At 45.5% G+C, this 11,408-nt stretch overlaps 8 non-coding genes across 8 annotated transcripts; all 8 read left to right on the top strand.

The window, feature by feature from the left end:
• The first annotated feature begins 5,919 nt into the window (after positions 1 to 5,919).
• Trnap-agg (transfer RNA proline (anticodon AGG)) lies at positions 5,920 to 5,991 on the top strand. The gene has a single exon. It is a non-coding gene; the product is annotated as a tRNA-Pro (tRNA).
• Positions 5,992 to 6,119: 128 nt separating this feature from the next.
• Trnap-agg (transfer RNA proline (anticodon AGG)) lies at positions 6,120 to 6,191 on the top strand. The gene has a single exon. It is a non-coding gene; the product is annotated as a tRNA-Pro (tRNA).
• A 129-nt stretch (positions 6,192 to 6,320) lies between these two features.
• On the top strand, positions 6,321 to 6,392 carry Trnap-agg (transfer RNA proline (anticodon AGG)). Its single transcript has one exon. It is a non-coding gene; the product is annotated as a tRNA-Pro (tRNA).
• A 129-nt stretch (positions 6,393 to 6,521) lies between these two features.
• Trnap-agg (transfer RNA proline (anticodon AGG)) lies at positions 6,522 to 6,593 on the top strand. The gene has a single exon. It is a non-coding gene; the product is annotated as a tRNA-Pro (tRNA).
• A 130-nt stretch (positions 6,594 to 6,723) lies between these two features.
• Trnap-agg (transfer RNA proline (anticodon AGG)) lies at positions 6,724 to 6,795 on the top strand. Its single transcript has one exon. It is a non-coding gene; the product is annotated as a tRNA-Pro (tRNA).
• Positions 6,796 to 6,924: 129 nt separating this feature from the next.
• Trnap-agg (transfer RNA proline (anticodon AGG)) lies at positions 6,925 to 6,996 on the top strand. The gene has a single exon. It is a non-coding gene; the product is annotated as a tRNA-Pro (tRNA).
• Positions 6,997 to 7,124: 128 nt separating this feature from the next.
• Trnap-agg (transfer RNA proline (anticodon AGG)) lies at positions 7,125 to 7,196 on the top strand. The gene has a single exon. It is a non-coding gene; the product is annotated as a tRNA-Pro (tRNA).
• A 330-nt stretch (positions 7,197 to 7,526) lies between these two features.
• On the top strand, positions 7,527 to 7,598 carry Trnap-agg (transfer RNA proline (anticodon AGG)). The gene has a single exon. It is a non-coding gene; the product is annotated as a tRNA-Pro (tRNA).
• The last annotated feature ends 3,810 nt before the right edge of the window (positions 7,599 to 11,408 follow it).

The raw sequence follows: 11,408 nt of genomic DNA, 5'->3' as shown, positions 1-11,408 counted from the left end.
TGTCTTGCCCTTTCATCAATACGGTCCTTGCCCAGGAAGGATCGTGTCCAAAGAAAAATGAACATGGCAGCAAACCAAACAGCAACTTGATGGAACGCACAATCGGCAAGTGAGAATAGCCGCTCGGACAGAGCAGATGCTCCTGTGGTCGACAACTCGGTTGATATGTTTATAGTTGGGCACATAGGAGGGGACAGGGAATGGGAGGCATGAATTCTTTTTTTCAAGTTGCATATTTTATTTCCTCGCGAGCAACACAAGGACATACATATATTTCTGTTAAAATTATCACAAAGCGCCCTTAATCCGCTCTCCGTATAACCATATACTCTGTTTTCGCTAGAATCCCCAGGATATGTATTTGGCTTTGGAATTTATGCTCGCCTCACTTGCAGCAATAGAAGTACCAATCCGCCCTAGTGCTTGGCTCGCCAAAACCTCCTATATATTGGCATTTGATTTTTATTGAGTAAATTACCAAGATAAAAAATAACATGATCGAATAATTGAGCAAGCAGGAAACACCAGATGTCGGTCGCTTTTTTTATTAAATGTGTTTAAGGAGGGGTTGGTGCCTATACATGGCTCCGGCTACTACTCTTCCCTTACTTATTATTTATCGTCACGAGCTTATAAATAAAAGTAGACTCACTCACGGCAATGTCCTTTTAAAAGGAATGTTTGCCCGTCATGCATAATGCCCACGTGATGACAACAATGTTCACACACAAGACACACAAGACTCATTCGCACTTTGCCGAAGAGTTCATCTTACAGACCTTTGTAGAATGCGATAACATCACACAAAAGTCACTGGGCATTGCCCACACTTTAAACACAGCTGTCTTGAATCACAAGAGGCAACGCGAAACATGTGACCAGAAGTATCTCAATGTGAAGAATAATTACAAATGTGAATCAATATCTTTTTGATATTCCCGACTCTTCTAAAAACTGTACTAGGGCGCGTGCAGCAATGTTTTGAAGAGTTTCTGTTGGCCATGGACCCAACACTTTTGCTAATGATAGCGGCCGTCTGTCCAATCTGTTTAGTTTTATGTAAAAATTTTTTACGGGGAACAACATAATTTTTGCAATTTAGAAGGAGGTGTTCTATGACGCTTTTCATGAAATTATTTTATAGTGTCTGCAACTGCGCTAGCTATCAGCTTATTGTTAGGCCTGACAGCAGTTCCTGTGTATATAGCATTGAAACTGCAGTAACCAGCGCCTCAGTACAGTATAACCCTTGGATAATCAAACGCGGGATTCTGTGCACGTTCTATCTCGCTATGCAAAATAAATTCTTAAAATCTGCAAAATCTCCAGCGGGCTGGGGTTGACGCGACATTCAACGAATTAGATGTAGTCCGCCTGAAATTGCGAGCACATCTCTGGTGGCAGTCGCTGCTCTTGCTTAGCATTCTAGCACAATTTTAGAATTTCCACGTCACTCTTGTCACGAAGCGTAAATAATTAGTCCAAAAGATTTAATCGATTAAGTCAATTAACTGAAAGATTAACATCGACGATGATTTATCGTTTTGCGCGACACTTTCAATCGGTTATTCGATTCATCGTTCGTCAACTTTACTGTCCGTAACACACCGATGAAATGGCGAAAGTACTGTAGTCGCATTTTAATGTGACAGGTCACAATTTCGATGAGCTCAAACTTTACGTACGTCAGTCAAACTTCCGGTCCACGAGAAATACAAAATAGAGGCCTGTCTTACTCACAAGTTTACTACATTCCAGCCAATGGATATAAATGTTTCAGAGGTACAAAACAAATAGCAGTGAGATTTCAGCCTTTAATCCAGGAGTTCATAACCGCTCTCATCACCATCAAATTATCATTTTACAGCGAAAGCTGTTATGAGATCACAACAAGGGCCGTTTGTGGCGCCGTAGTTGTGCGCCGCCGCCGCCGCCGGTGTCCTGTAACCACTATCGCTCGAAATAAGAAAAAAAAACGAAATAGGAAAACAAGTTCCAGGATGGAACGAGGTTCGAACCTGGGTCCTCTGCGTGGGAGCCCAGTATACCACCTCAGAGCCATGCTGGTTTTTTTTTCTTTATTGCCTTGCAAATCAAGACTATTTACATACTCACAAAAAAAAGAAAAAGAAAGCAAGGGTAGAGCTATACAATTACAAGGTGCAACTATGAACCGTCAGCACTGAGCTGACTACAATCAAAACTTTGGCATGCGCAACAATAGTTCCACTCGTGAAATCCACTCTGGTACATCCTCATGCCCTTTCAGCACTTCAAGAAAACGGCACACTGAGGGTGTTTTTGCAACGCAGTTTCAAACACCAGCATGGCTCTGTGCGGGAATATTTCTGCAGAGCCATGCTGGTGTTTGAAACTGCGTTGCAAAAACACCCTATACAGGCTTCATGTCGAGAAGGAACCACATTAACATATGTAATGTAGCCTGGTAGAAGAGTAAAATAGAAACCAAGCGTAACACAACGCGAATGCTCTAACCAGGCGTCACACAATGCGAATTGCGCAACGAGTGGGTTGTCGAATGCTTCCAAACCATTACAAAGGGCTCTGCCATAATTCTTCATCGTCATCAGCCACAGCCACGGTGTTAGAATAGGTTAGGTGTACCGACGTTCCGCCTCCGCCACGCAGCCTCCTCGCCGAACATGGGGACGCGCTTCGCGTTTTTTCCGACAGGCTGCGCTGGGTGTATCGAGGCTTCAGGTCAGCCGCTTCAACGGGGGCCGCGTCGCTTACAAAGCTGCATTTGCGACAACTCTTCGACTGCTGGCCGTTCCTTTTTTATCAGGGTAACCGCACATATCAATCTGATTTGAAAGTAAATGCACAACATCAAGAAATTCAGTGGCGGTAGCCAACAGATGGAAATACATAGGAAATATAGCTGCTGCGAAGAGCGATAATGAGTTTACAGGTGAACACGAATTTCAAAAATATTTTAGTTCGTGCACAAATAAGGCCACCGTGGCAAATTGGTTGAGGCCGCCGCGACAAACTGGGTTAATAATAACATCTGGTGTTTTACGTCCCAAAAACCACGACATGATTATGAGAGACGCCGTAGTGGAGGGCTCCGGAAATTTCGACCATCTTATGTTCTTTAACGTGCACTGACATCGCACAGGCCTCTACCATTTCGCCTCTACCGAAATGCGACCGCCGCGGCCGGAATCGAACCCGCGACAACGGAACACCGTGCCCACGACCTTCGGGTCAGCAGCCGAACACCTTAGCCACTGGTCCACCGTGGCGGACGTGAACTGGGTTAGTCAAAAATAAAAAGGTATTCACTGAAAAAGAAAGCGGGGGTGAGGGGGGTTGACTTCTCTCTATATGATGCTTGTAAGAAGAAAGCAACACATTTGACAATGCTAGGTTAGAAATTCCTTTCATGGGTTGTCGTTGTGCATGCACCATATCGCATGGATTCAAGCAGCCGCCCACGGTGTTAGTTCATTGTTCAGCCGTCTTTGCAACGTTTACACGTGCTGGCTGGCGCGTGGTAGTGAAGGTTAACGTCCGTTTACCGACCAATCCATCATGACTCACCATGTGCCATTCTGATTCTGCCTCTCGTAATTCGTCACAGACATGCTGTTTGTTGCAGTAGCAGAAGTAGAACTTTGTGCCCTGCTCTGGGTGCACAAACGTGAAATGGTCGTGCCCGTTTCCTTTTCAGCGTTCTAACCATTTGCTTTCCAGTTTCTTTTTTCGGGAATGACAGGAATTGAGAGTGACACCATTGTCTGACCCGTTAAAACTAACACGCCAAACCAGACGAGGCCCCATTCGTACACATACGTTCGCCAGTCGAAACGCCTGCCGCCTAAATGCTAGCCTATTTGAAATAGCTTATCCTTGTTCATCGTGTCCTCATTTACGCAACTTATATTGTCCAGATGGGCAAGAAGTGCTCTTTGCCGCGATGCATCTCGGGCTAGTGCACGGAGAAAATTTGCTTTCTCGCTGCTCCGAAGGATAGTGACCGCTTGAAAATGTGGCCACTGCTATTCCACTGAAAAATCGCCAGTTGCAAACAACAAATTTTGTTTGTGAAAAACATTTTGATGCGCGATTTGTCACCTAATCATGGGAAGCGCTATTTAAAATGAAACGTTCTTGTGAGGAAACATTATTTCGTATCATTTAGCCGCACCATACAATACTCGAGCTAAAGCAGCTTTTTCAGGCAAAAATATGTAAAATTCGTAGATCCTGCCAATACTGTGATAAAATTCTTGGCGCACCATAAGGTATATATCTTGCAGTCTATTTATTTTGAATATGTCAAAGAGCGGCTTCGTAGTCATCGGCCACAAGCTGTCGCCCACTTCATTGCATTCTCTTTCAATCCTGTATTTTCCGACGTGGGAGCGGCGCGTCACGTGCTAGTGCACGCCTCGAAAGACCTAAATAGAGTTATTTTATTCCATTACATCAAAACATCCGTCTTCTCGCAAATGTTTACGGAATTTGCAAATAAGCGGTTCGTAGTAAAAGATTCTGAAGGCTCACTTGATCTCATATGCGAAATGCCCCTTAACATGACACCTGCTCTTTATATGATGCTGACCGCAAATACATTAATTAATCTTTCGAGGGCAAATGAAGGGCGAATTCAACACGCGTCACGCAACTGCAGATTTACATTTGTAGACAAATGCGGGCACGATCGCCTAGACCACGGTGTTGCCGAGGCCGAAGGCGGTGTTTATGAGCTTCACGCCGCATGCCGAACCGTCATGCATAAAACACTACTAAGTCTTTATATCTAACTTATGTATATGATATTACACTACCGCACAATCCTCACAGGGCCTTGCGATATTGCTAAACACGATAAAACACCGAATGTTAGAAGCGTCAGGTTTGTGCTGGGTTTAGCCAGGTGGCCACCGTCCCGCGCGCGCCTCCTTTCGGCAAGAAAGGGAAAGAGGTCCCCGATTTCTCCTCATTCCAATGCGCCGTCGCTCCACCTAAACTATTCTAACACCGTGGCCACAGCATCAGCAAAGTGCACATAATACCTTACACGTGTTTAGCGGATACCATGGTTCTCCACAGAATGAAGAAAAATTGCATACTGGCTGCTTCCCTACTTCACAAAAATTATGATTTATAGCGTAGTGTGTTCCCTGTTTCCTCTGTGTCTTCGTGTTTTCTATGTATTCAAACCAAATAAATAAATAAATAAATAATAAGTCCACTTCTATTGGTTGCCAAGGAAGCCAATAAGGCTCCCATGCTCAATTTCCTCTGGGTCTCAATCAAGTTAATTCCCTCTCTCTCTTCTTTCTCACGTTAACGTATGTTATAAATCGTGGTGGGAGAGTTAAATAGCGACCGGGCGTCACACAATGCGAATTACGTAACAAGTGGGTCCTTTAAATCTTCGAACCCATTAAAAAGGCTCAGGCATAACCCTTCATCGTCATCAGCCGTCGCATCAAGAAAGTGCACATAATGCTTACAGATGGTACGTCGCTTCTCCGCAGAAGGACGAATAATGTCGTGCTGGGTGCTTCCCAACTTCACAAAAATTATGATTTGTGGCGTAGTGGGTACGCTGCTAATGTACTTGTATTAGTAACCACAAGAGAGTTTATAGCGGGCTCTAGAAATGCCACTCTTCAGCTTTCGCTGTCACTGTGCTGCGCTTTCCGCGCAGGCCTAGCGTTTTTTTTTAGATGGCACTCACTCGTGACATTCACGAATCAGCGAAATTCCCCGCACTCTCCTCCCTTTCAACGCAAGAAATACGACCCAAGGCGTGTGCCCCCCACCCCTTTCCCACTGCCGGATGTCCACCATTCGTTTTTAAATTTATTTTGCATTCATCCTATTTTCGGAATGACAAGATAGCAGGAATGAGTAAATGTGCCGCTTCGTCTGCGACACGTTGGCTCGTTGGTCTAGGGGTATGATTCTCGCTTAGGGTGCGAGAGGTCCCGGGTTCAAATCCCGGACGAGCCCTTCAGCTTTTTTTTTCTCTCTGGCCGGATGTCGACCATCCATTGTCACTTTTATTTTGCATTCACCCTATTTTCTGAATGACAAGATAGCAGGAATGAGTAAATGTGCCGCTTCGCCTGCGACACGTTGGCTCGTTGGTCTAGGGGTATGATTCTCGCTTAGGGTGCGAGAGGTCCCGGGTTCAAATCCCGGACGAGCCCTTCAGCTTTTTTTTTTCTCTCTGGCCGGATGTCGACCATCCATTGTCACTTTTATTTTGCATTCACCCTATTTTCGGAATGACAAGATAGCAGGAATGAGTAAATGTGCCGCTTCGTCTGCGACACGTTGGCTCGTTGGTCTAGGGGTATGATTCTCGCTTAGGGTGCGAGAGGTCCCGGGTTCAAGTCCCGGACGAGCCCTTCAGCTTTTTTTTTTCTCTCTGGCCGGATGTCGACCATCCATTGTCACTTTTATTTTGCATTCACCCTATTTTCTGAATGACAAGATAGCAGGAATGAGTAAATGTGCCGCTTCGTCTGCGACACGTTGGCTCGTTGGTCTAGGGGTATGATTCTCGCTTAGGGTGCGAGAGGTCCCGGGTTCAAATCCCGGACGAGCCCTTCAGCTTTTTTTTTTTCTCTCTGGCCGGATGTCGACCATCCATTGTCACTTTTATTTTGCATTCACCCTATTTTCGGAATGACAAGATAGCAGGAATGAGTAAATGTGCCGCTTCGTATGCGACACGTTGGCTCGTTGGTCTAGGGGTATGATTCTCGCTTAGGGTGCGAGAGGTCCCGGGTTCAAATCCCGGACGAGCCCTTCAGCTTTTTTTTTTCTCTCTGGCCGGATGTCGACCATCCATTGTCACTTTTATTTTGCATTCACCCTATTTTCGGAATGACAAGATAGCAGGAATGAGTAAATGTGCCGCTTCGTCTGCGACACGTTGGCTCGTTGGTCTAGGGGTATGATTCTCGCTTAGGGTGCGAGAGGTCCCGGGTTCAAATCCCGGACGAGCCCTTCAGCTTTTTCTTTCTCTCTGGCCGAATGTCGACCATCCATTGTCACTTTTATTTTGCATTCATCCTATTTTCGGAATGACAAGATAGCAGGAATGAGTAAATGTGCCGCTTCGTCTGCGACACGTTGGCTCGTTGGTCTAGGGGTATGATTCTCGCTTAGGGTGCGAGAGGTCCCGGGTTCAAATCCCGGACGAGCCCTTCAACTTTTTTTTTCATCTGTCGGGCCACATGTGTACCATCCATTCTCACTTTTATTTTAAATTCATCCTATTTTCTTTCTGCCAAGATAGCAGGAATGAGTAAACGTGCCGCTTTGCCTGAGGTACGTTGGGTCGTTGGTCTAGGGGTATGATTCTCGCTTAGGGTGCGACAGGTCCCGGGTTCAAATCCCGGACGAGCCCTTCAGCTTTTTCTTTCTCTCTGGCCGAATGTCGACCATCCATTGTCACTTTATTTTGCATTCATCCTATTTTCGGAATGACAAGATAGCAGGAATGAGTAAATGTGCCGCTTCGTCTGCGACACGTTGGCTCGTTGGTCTAGGGGTATGATTCTCGCTTAGGGTGCGAGAGGTCCCGGGTTCAAATCCCGGACGAGCCCTTCAACTTTTTTTTTCATCTGTCGGGCCACATGTGTACCATCCATTCTCATTTTATTTTAAATTCATCCTATTTTCTTTCTGCCAAGATAGCAGGAATGAGTAAACGTGCCGCTTTGCCTGAGGTACGTTGGGTCGTTGGTCTAGGGGTATGATTCTCGCTTAGGGTGCGACAGGTCCCGGGTTCAAATCCCGGACGAGCCCTTCAGCATTTCTTTTCTCTGTCGTGGCGGATGCGGACCATTCTTACTAACTTTTATTTTGCATTCATCCTATTTTCTGTCTGCCTAGATATCAGGAATCAGTAAACGTGCCGCTTTGCCTGCGATACGTTCGCTCCTTGTTCTTGGGGTATGTTTCAGCTTAAGTACAAGATTGCTCTGTGAAACGCGTTGACCGCCGATCGCTTACTGAGGTCATAAGTTAAGGATAAGTTTCGTTTGTGAATACTGGCCTTAGTGGGTCGTCCTCTTAGGCGTCTCCTGAAAGGACGCCGCTCGCGCTGAGATTCCGTGCTTTGCCGTGACCGTCGCCATTGCGTATTTTTGCTGAGTGCCATCAAAGAAACACCTTAACACTCTCTTTAGAGAGACACGTTGACTCTCTTTAGGAAAGTCGTGGCATGTTTAACTGTCTTTACAGAGGCACGCCAGCTCTCTCTTGGAAAGTCGTGCGTCCCGCGACTTCCCTAAAGAGAGTCAACGTGACTCTCTAAAGAGAGTTGTACATGTGAGAGTCACATGTGTAGTAAAGAAGAATCAAAGGACACCTTTTTTTCTTAGAGTGAAGGGTAACCGGGGCGAGGGGCGTACAATGAAAGGCCTCTCTGTGCTACACTCTGGGAAATACAGTCTTCTAGAGATTCACTTTCGTCGACACAAGCTAGCGTACGCGTGCTTTCACTTCTGCGCTCGAGTTACTGTCCCTCGCACGAGAAACATAGCAAAGCACGCGATGGCTGTAATACATGATTGCCCGAAATGTGTGTCCTCGGGCTCCCCCTATACAAAATTTGCGAAGAGTGCCCAACGGAAGGTCCCTTCGTTCCGGTGCAGTGACAACGCTTCAGTTCCATTTCAACTCCGACATAACCGACCAATGCGGCTAATACGCACGTCTGAAACAATGAGTCCTTCCATTTCACGAACCAGTATAATCTAAAGCGACCGGCAAGCCTCCTCGCTTCGGCTGACATGTTAATGTAACCTGGTTGTATCGACTGCAGTACTGCATTAAAGGCACATCTGACTCTAAAGTATTAAGATGCTAGTGGAATATTAGACAGCATATGTGGTAGAAATAGGGAATGGGTCAAGGGCTCGCTTCTTTGGGTCAAGGGCTCGCTTCTTTGTTATCAGGTAAAACTTAATTAAACCAATAGACAATAAGCCAAGCGAGGCATAGGGGGGCATTATTTGTAGTTTTTAACTGAAATGTAATAATATTGGCATAAATGGAAAGGAATTAAAGTGAATGAAAAAACAACTTACGCATGGTAGGCAGCGAACCTACAACCTTGGGATGACGCGTAGGATGCTTCACCAGTTGAGCTACAGCGGCGATCGTTTTCCCGTCTATTTTATTGGGTATTTTTGTGTATAGGGTATTTCTGGCGCTGGCCAATACTCCCAGGATCACGCACACAGAAATACTCAATAAAGTGGACGGGAAAACCAAGGAGTCCAGCCGTCGAAGTTGACATCATGGACACGTTAGGGGATCTCGAGGAATGAATGCCGGCAAGTAAAAAGGGAAACGCATTGATTACAGAGGCATCTGTTATGGTTTCGTTGTCAGTATAGCTGCCTCGTGAGTAGCGCGAAGATTATTCCGCTCGTTCTAATGGAGAAATGCTCACGCACCGAAGAACCGCCAGATCGGTCCTGTCTGTGTAACCCTGCCACATTTTTATTGCGATAGAAATTACATGGACACACTCAGCTGATTTGTGCCGTCGCCGTAATGGCCCGTATATGCATCTCAGTGTATGTATGTAAATATATATATATATATATATATATATATATATATATATATAAACCACAAAGAAAATAATTCAGAAAAAGTATTTTCCAAAACACGCGATCGGGGATTCGAACGGGCGACCCCTCACTCCGCATCGCGCGGCGTTAGACGACTCAGCCACGGGGCATACTTCCTTCCCCTTACTAACGACGAGCTATTTATATACGCCATTTACCGCTGATTGTACGCTGAGCTCGGAGGCGCTTCAGCGTTCTTTCTTCATCACCAGCGAGACGGCGCAAAGGGCGCGCTTTAAGGGTGATCGCCCAGCTCGATTTTCACCGAAGTTGCGACGCGCGCGCCTCCTACCTGTACCACCCTACAGGGCGTGGTCGCCCGTGCGCGCGCGCTTATCTCGTCAGGGGGGTGGATTGTAGGTCTTGTTCTTTCACCGCAAAGTTTGCGTTGAAGTTCCAGAGCGCACGAAGGTCACATCGCTCGCTGCAGCGGCCGCGTTTACGACAGTAGTGAGCTGCTAACCAGAAGAAGCAAAGTCGCGGCAGTTGGTTCTGTATAATCGGCACTTGCAGGGTGCTGCTCAAACACAAAGAAGTAACAACTGTGACAGTTGTTAGTTCGCCTTCATCCTGTCTACGTTCTTCACGTAACCTTTGTGCTTGACGGGTGTGCTGCAAGTTTCGAGTTGCTTGCCGTTCTTCACCTGACATTCCAATTTGTTGCTATCGCATTCATTGGATCCCCCTTGCGGCGAAACTGTAACTTTATTCTTAAAAATTCACCACTGCGTATTCTAACAGTCACTTCACCACTTATAAGGATACATGCATAAAGTCCCACTTTTCCCAGAGAGAGCTCTTTGCCTTTGTACAGTAGTTCACATGTTGTGCAACGGTATTTCGGAAAGGCGTTCATTCCACTATACTTGTACGTATAGCGATTTATAAAGAATATATAAGGGCAAAGATGCCAGAAACTTATGATATTTACATGACACTACATTAGTAGTAGGATGCGTAAAGAAATTGAAACCCTTGATGAATTAGCCAGAAGATTGGTCCCTTTCTAAGCATAAATAGACTAAAGTTATGAGATGCAATAAAACAGATGGTTCTGAGAAACAACGACGTGTCAGAGGTTCTAGATCATTATGACTTCATATATATTTGGAATATACAGAGATGGAAGCTCTACAAAAAAAATTAGAATACAAAGATGTTAGCCTCAAAACTAAAATTCTCCTTGTTATCGCCCTGGTTTTTCCGACAGTGTTGAATGGGTTGGAGTCGTACCTTGCAAGAATATTTAAGAAAACCACTAGATTCTTTTGACCTACGGTGCCGGTGTTGAGTTTTTGAAATCCTCTGGACTGCAAAACGAAGTAATATCTTAGTCACAGAAGAGATTAATTCCGAAGCTTCGTTCGGAGTCAACGTCATGAAACTAAAACCTCCTTATTTTATTCGCGTCATGAGGGCGACCGGTTCAATTGAGCTAACACTAATCATGGTCAAAATGGAAGCCAACGGAAAACGAGGTCACCCACCTCAGAAACATGCCACGCCGAAAGTTCAGGCCAAGGGGAACTGAGCTTAACGGACTTCTACTAAATAGATATCAATGGTGGCCATATAAACATTGAGCTAGAATTGTCAGCGACGCCGTGATACTCATAACGACAATAACGATTGTGCATGTTTTATTTTGCACCCGCTTGAAACTGACTATACAACCGCAGCAAGCAAGCGCGGTACTACTAAATGAAGCAACGTGTACCACAGGCATTGCAGCAGGTAATTAGATGTTACTGAGAAACGAATGTTAATTTG

This window comes from Rhipicephalus sanguineus, chromosome 1, assembly GCF_013339695.2.
Source record: "Rhipicephalus sanguineus isolate Rsan-2018 chromosome 1, BIME_Rsan_1.4, whole genome shotgun sequence".
NCBI lineage: Eukaryota > Metazoa > Arthropoda > Arachnida > Ixodida > Ixodidae > Rhipicephalus > Rhipicephalus sanguineus.
This window is presented reverse-complemented; position numbering and strand designations above follow the sequence as displayed.